The sequence below is a fragment of the Globicephala melas genome, chromosome 1 (assembly GCF_963455315.2).
Source record: "Globicephala melas chromosome 1, mGloMel1.2, whole genome shotgun sequence".
Lineage (NCBI taxonomy): Eukaryota > Metazoa > Chordata > Mammalia > Artiodactyla > Delphinidae > Globicephala > Globicephala melas.
Window position 1 is genome coordinate 37,386,661 of NC_083314.1, and position 7,457 is coordinate 37,394,117.

The following is a 7,457-nucleotide window of genomic DNA, read 5'->3' on the forward strand; positions in this document are numbered from 1 at the left end:
AAAAGAATCACTTGCCACTAAAAAAACAAAAAAATTACAAATCAATAAATGTGATATAACACATCAACAGAATGAAGGATAAAAATCACATGACCATATTAATAGATACAGAAAAAAAGCATTTGACAAAATTCAACATCCTTTCATGATTAAAAAAAAAAACTCACAACAAATTAAGTATAGAAGGAATATATAATCTCAACATAATAAAACCCAAATATGAAAAGTCCACAACTAACATCATACTCAATGGTGAAAAGTTAAAAGATTTTTCTGTAAAATCAAGAACAAGACAAAGAAGCACATTCTTGCTACTTCTATTCAACAAAGTCCGGAAGTCCTAGCCACAGCAGTTAGGCAAGAAAAAGAAATAAAACATCATCTAAATCAAAAAGAAAAAAGTAAAATTGTTTGCAGGTGATGTGATCTTATATATAGAAAACCTTAAAGGTGCCACCAAAAACATGTCAGAACTAATAAATGAATTCAGTAAAGTTGCAGGGTACAAAATCAACATACAAAAATCAGTTGCATTTCTACACATTAGCGATGAAGTATCTGAAAGAGAAAGTAAGAAAACCATCTCATTTACGATAGTATCAAAAATAAAATACATAGGAATAAATTAATCAGTGAGGTGAAAGAGCTGTACACTGAAACTATAAGACATTGATGAAAGGAATTGAAGAAAATACAAACAAATGGAAAGATAGCCTGTGTTCTTAGATTGGAAGAATTAATATAGTGAAAATGTTAATACCATCCAAAGCAATCTGCAGATTCAGTGCAATCCCTAACAGGATCCCAATGGTAATATACACAGAAATAGAAAAATCTATCCTGAATTTTGTATGGAATCACAAAAGACCCAAATAGGCAAAGCAATCTTGAGAAAGAAAAACAAAGCGGAAGGACATCAAAATTCCTGATTTCAAACTGTTATAAACCTATATTAATCAAAACAGTATGGTCCTGGCATAAAAACAGACACATAGACCAATGGAACAGAATAGGCATCTCAGAAATAAAACCACGCATGTGTGGTCAACTAACTTTTGACAAGAGTGCCAAGAGCCCACCATGGGGAAAGAATAGTCTGTTCAATCAATGGTGTTAGGAGGCATTGAGTTGACATGAAGCTGCTCACCCACAACCTGCTGAGTTTGCCTGTGCAGGGAATTGGGGCCTGTGACTTCGCCCTGTGCCTCCAGACCACTGAAGTCCGCATTAACCCTGTGGAGTCCAACCCCGACTTTGTGGCGGGAATGATACCTAAAGTGGAGTGGGCAGTGCTTCTGGAGGCTTCAGACACCTTGCATCTCTTCAAGGTGCCCAAAAAGCCAATTCAAGGACATAAACATAAGGAGAATTTTCTGAGAAATATGCACCATGTGCTGCTAGAGGTGGATGTGTTGGAGGGCATCCTGCAATGCCCAGAGTCTGGATTTCTATTCTCCATCAGACGTGGGATCCCCAAAATGTTGCTGAGTGATGAGGTAGCCTAGACTTAAAACAGTGCTAAGCACAAGTTTCTCATTCTGTGACCTTGTGTATCTTTGTTTACATATATCCTGTTTGTTAGTTCTGTTCTCTGTATCCCCAACCCTTGGCCCAGTGACACATGAAACACAAAGTGTTCTTGAGCTCGATATCATATACATATTTTTCTCATTAAAGGTTCAAAACCAAAAAAAAAATTAAATAAAAATAAATGGTGTTAGGAAAACTCTATACTCACATGCAAAAGAGTGAAACTATACCCCCCTATCTTACACCACTCACAAAAATTAACTCAAAATGGATTAAAGACTTAAAGGTAAGACCTGAAACCATAAAACTCCTAGAAGAAAATGTATAGATATAGACATAAAATTCACCCATATAAAAGGAAATCCGATCATTTGTGATAACATGGATGAACCTGGAGTGCATTATGCTGTGTGAAATAAGCCAGACAGAAAAAGAAGAATACTGTGTGGTATCACTTATACTTGAAATCTGAAAAAAAAATTCTGATTTTTTCACTGTGTGAAGTGATGGATGTGCTAATTATCTTGCTCTTGGTAATTATTCTATAATTCATGCATATGTTAAATCATCACATTGTACACTATAAATATATACAATTATATTAGTCAATTATTCCTCAATAAAGTTAAAAAAATAAACCAGTAGGGAGCATTCTAGGAACAAGAAGTAATTAAGGGTTGTGTGGCTGGAGATTTGGCTAAGGGGTAGATAGGAGCAACACTGTGAAGGGCCTCACATGCCATGTTGGTCCTCTGGGAGTCTTTGCTTATAATCAAGGTATAAGAGTCATCCTGGTTTGCATTTTATAGAAGAAAAGAGCTATAGATTATTCAGGAGTGAGTGCAACAAAATTCTGATATGCTTCTGCTTTTCCTGAAATAGTTCTAATTTCTGTGAAAGAGAAATTCAAAGTCTCATCCTGAGACTGAGTAACACCCTTCTGGAGGCTGGAAGACTAGTGATGGTTCCTTGTCTTTCATGGCATATCAAATGATGCTAAGAGCAGAGTTCTTGACTACAACCAAAATAGGACTTTTCATTCAACAAACTTTAAAAAAAAAAAATGTGTTTACAATGTGTCATGCTGTATGACAGTTGCTCAGGATACTTAGTCAAATAAAAATGACCATTCAAACAATTTAAATACTGGTAGAGGATGCAAATATATAAAAGAACAAGTAGACTATAGTGTAACATGTTCAATGATTAGAAGTAAGCATAAATAGTATAGGAGCACAGAGGAGGGATATGGTAAATTTCTGGGGCAGAGGCTTGAAAATGGGTTCAAGTTCTGACTCTGTCACAAATTATTAGCTCTATGATTTTAGATAAGAAATGTAATTTCTTGGGGCTTCATTGCCCCTATCAAAACAATGAGAACATTAGATGATATCTGAGTAAGCTCTCAGTTTTAAAATTAAGGGATTAAAAATGCAATCATAGGGCTTCCCTGGTGGCACAGTGGTTGAGAGTCCGCCTGCCAATGCAGGGGGCACGGGTTCGTGCCCCAGTCCGGGAAGATCCCACATGCGGCAGAGCGGCTGGGCCCGTGAGCCATGGCCGCTGAGCCTGCGCGTCCGGAGCCTGTGCTCCGCAACGGAAGAGGCCACAACAGTGAGAAGCCCGCGTACTGCAAAAAAAAAAAAAAAAAAAAATCATAAAAATTGCAATCATTTTATGATTCCAATAACTTAAACGTACTTGATTTATAAAATTCAGCACATAGAAATATAAGCTAAGCATCAATTTCTTCTCAACCCCCACTACCTCTAAAAGTCAACTTCCTTTTGTGTATTTGGAGGAAATACTCTCAAAGGATATTTTGTAAGTTGATGGTTTTGGTCTCAAAATTTAAGTTGCAGTGTCCTAGTCTAGCCCATAGAAATATAACATAATGCTTTTAAGCATAAGCTTGGGAGACCAACTATGCTTGTAACCATGGGAAAATGACTTAACCTTTTGTGCTTCAATTTTTTTATCTGTGAAATGGGATAACAGTTGGTTATACTTTTTTAATGTTAAGAGGAATAAATTAGTTAATACATGCAAGGGTTTAGAATAATACCTGGCACATGATAAACATTCAATAAATATGAATTATATCACCTATAATGAAGCTCAGTGGTTTTATATATATTTTTTAGTTGTGGGCTACTTTCTACCAAAAAGTTTTATGCAATTAAAGTTGTATATTGTAAACCCTAAGGCAACCACTAAAAACACTTTAAAAGTGGTAGAAATAATGTCAACTTAGGAAACAAAATTGAATCATAATAATGCTCAATTAACCCAAGAGAAGGCAGATAAAGAAAAAAGAAATAAAGAACAGATGGAAGAAATAGAAAACAACTGGCAAGATGGTAGATTTTAATCCAACCATATCAATAATTGCATTAAATATGAATGTCTGAATGCACCAGTTAAAAATGACTGTTAGATTAGATCAAAAGGCAAGCACCAACTATATGTTTTCCTCAAGAAACTAACTTTAAATATAAATATAAGTGTAGTATAACTATACATATAAGTTAAAAGTAAAAGAGAAGATATATCATGCAAACACTAACCAAAAAGAAAGTCTGAAATAGCTATTTTAATATCAAACAAAATAGATGCCAGGGCTAAAGAGAGATATTACTTGATAATAAACGAATCAATTTTCCCAAGAAAAAATAACAATCCTAAACATTTATGCCCATAACATCAGAGTTTCAAAATACATGAAGCAAAAACAAATAGAATGAAAGGAAATATAGATAGATCCAAAATTGCTGAAGATTTTATCACTACTCTTTCAATAACTGATAGATAAAACATGCAGAGAGAAAACTAGTAAGAATACAGGAGCCCTGAACATTATCGACCAAATAGACTTAATTGGCATTTATGAAACACTCCATTCAACAACAGCAAAATACACTTTCTTTTTCAAGTACACATGAAACATTCACCAAGATAGACCATATGACTCACAAAATACACCTCAATAAATTGAAATGAATAGAAAGTCATACAAAGATGTTCTCAAACCATAAAAGAATTAAACCAGATATAAATAACAGAAAGCTATTTAGAAAATCTCCAAATATTTGGTAAATAAACAACACAATCCTAAATAACCCATGGGTGGAAAAGAAAATCTCAAAGAAATTTTAAAAATATTTTGAGGTAAAAGAAAGTGAACATACAACAGCACAAAATGTGTGGGATGTAACTAAAAAAATGATTATATGGAAATGTATAGCATAAAATGGCTATAACATAAAATAGTTAAAATGTAACATATAGCATAAAATGGTTAAACAAAAAGAAGAACGATCTCAAATCAGCAATCTAAACTTTTACCTTAAGAAACTAAAAAAAAGGGGCAAACTAAACCCAAATCAAGAGTAAATTAAGTAATAAAAATAATATCAGAAAGCAATGAAATTGAAAAGAAAAAATATATGATCCTCAATAGATGCAGAAAAATCATTTGACAAAATTCAATTTCTATTTATGCTAAAAAAAAAAAAAAACTATCAGCAAACTAGAAATAAATGAGAACTTTCCTAACCTGACAAAGTATACATGGAATATCCAGCAGCTACAGCTATATTACACTAAATGATGAAAGACTGAATTGTTTTACCCTATTATAAAACACAAAGTAAGGCTGTTCTCTCTCTCAACATCATACTGAAAGTCCTAACTAGTGCAATAAAGCAAGGAAAAGATATAAAAGGCTTGCACATCAAGAAAGGAAGAAATAAAACTGTATTTAAGGGACTTCCCTAGGGGTCCAGTGGTTAAGACTCAGTGCTCCCACTGCTGGGAAGTAGAAGCTTCCCTGGCTGGGGAACTAAGATCCCACATGCCTCATGGTGTGGCCAAAAAAAACCCCAAAAAACAAAAGCTGTATTTAAAAAATGGCATGACTGTCTATGTAGAAAATCCCCAAAGAAGTCTACAGAAATCCTTCTCGAACTAATGAAAGGGGTTAGCAAAGTCACAAGATAGAAAATGGACAACTGGAATTCAAAATTTTAAAAATAATGCTATTTATCATAACATCCAAAAAAACTTAGATATGAGTCTAAAAATTTATGTGTAGGTCCTGTATGCTAAAATCTGCAAAATACTGGTGAAAAATATTAAAGAAATCCTAAATAAATTTAGGGTCACACCATGTTAATGGCTTTAAGACTCAGTATTGCTGTCAATTATCCCCAGTTCAATTGAAAACCCCAAATAAAATCCCAGTAGGTTCTTTTGTAAATATTAACAAGGCGATTCTAAAATTTATAGGGAAAGACAAAGGAACTAATATAGCCAAAACAATTTTAAAAGAGAAGAACAAAGCCAAAGGACTCACGTTCCTCTATCACAAGATATACTCTAAAGTTGTAATCAAGACAATGTGGTATTGGTAAAAGGATAAAAACATAAATCAATAGAACAGAAAAAGAGAGACCAGAATTAGATCCACATGAATAAAAACAGTCAACTGACTTTGGTAAAGGTGCAAATACAATTCAATGGAGAAAGTATAGTGTCTTCAACAAATAGTGCTGGAACAGTTGGATGTCTATATGTCCCTGTCCCAGAAAAAGAAAGAAGGAATCTGAGCCATACTTCAAACATTAACTCTAAATAGATTATAGATATAAAACATTTAGGAGAAATAATGTGTGAACAAAGAATTTTAGTTATGTCACCAAAAGCATGATCTATAAATTTAAAAACTTGATAAATTGTACTTCATCAAAATGAAAATATTTGCTTTACAAAAGACAGCCATAGCTTAGAGAAAATATTTGCAAATTACATTTCTGGTGAATAATTTCTAACCAGAATATATAAAGAACTCTCAAAACTAAACAATAAGAAATTAAGCAAACCAATTTTAAAAATGGATAAAAGATCTGAACAGACACATCACCAAAGAAGGGACGAGGGTGGCAAATAAGCCTACAAAAAGATGTTCAATGTCATTAGCATAGGGAAATGCAAGTTAAAATTACCATGAGACACCACTACACTCCTACTAAAATGGTTATTATTATTTTTTTAATGGCAGCACCAAGTACCTAGAAGGATGCCAAGCAACTGGAACTTATTACATAGTTGGTGAGAATGCAAAATATTACAGCCTCTTTGGAAAACAGTTTGGCAATTCTTATAAAGTTAAAGATATTTCAAGCCACCCAAAAGAAATGAAAATTTATGTACCTGCAAAAACATGTATATGAAAATGTGTAGCAGCTTTATTCAAATTCACCAAATATTGGAAACAATCCAGATGCCCATCAACCAGAAAATGGATAAACAAGCAGTGGCACATTTGTGCAATAGAACTCTCTACAGCAATGAGTAGGAACAGACTAGTGATTCACAAACAACATGGACAAATCTTAAATGCATTTTGCTAAGTGAAAAAAGCTAAACTCAAAATGTTACATGTTATATGATTCCATTTATATGGGAATAGGAAAACCTTAAGGGAGGAAAACAGAACAGTGGTTTCCAGAGGTTATATGGTGGGAGGAGCAGTTGTCTGTTAAAAAGCAATACAAGGAAATTTGGGAGCCAATGGTATTCTGTATGCAAATATGGTGGTGGATACATGGATCTATACATTTGTCAAAACCCATACAGCTCTTCACCAAAAAGAAGGACTTTTACCATATTAGTTTTCTTCTTTGTTTTTCTAAACTGTCAAATTGTTGGGAAGGGAGGATGGATTCCAGGTCATGACAGATTGAAGGATGAATTTAAATTATTTCAAATGAATCACATGACCTCACTAAGGGGAAGGGGGAAGAAAGTAGATGACCTAAGTAACTTAGGAAAGTAACATTTTCACTGGATACTTAAAGACAAAAGAACTATTCAGAAACATTATACTCTAATGGGTAATTTGTTTCTCAGAGGGGTATGGGTTAATA

At 33.7% G+C, this 7,457-nt stretch overlaps 1 pseudogene; it reads left to right on the forward strand.

Annotated features, from left to right (window-relative positions):
- The first annotated feature begins 1,133 nt into the window (after positions 1-1,133).
- LOC115861690 (multifunctional methyltransferase subunit TRM112-like protein pseudogene) lies at positions 1,134-1,505 on the forward strand (annotated as a pseudogene).
- Positions 1,506-7,457: the final 5,952 nt, after the last annotated feature.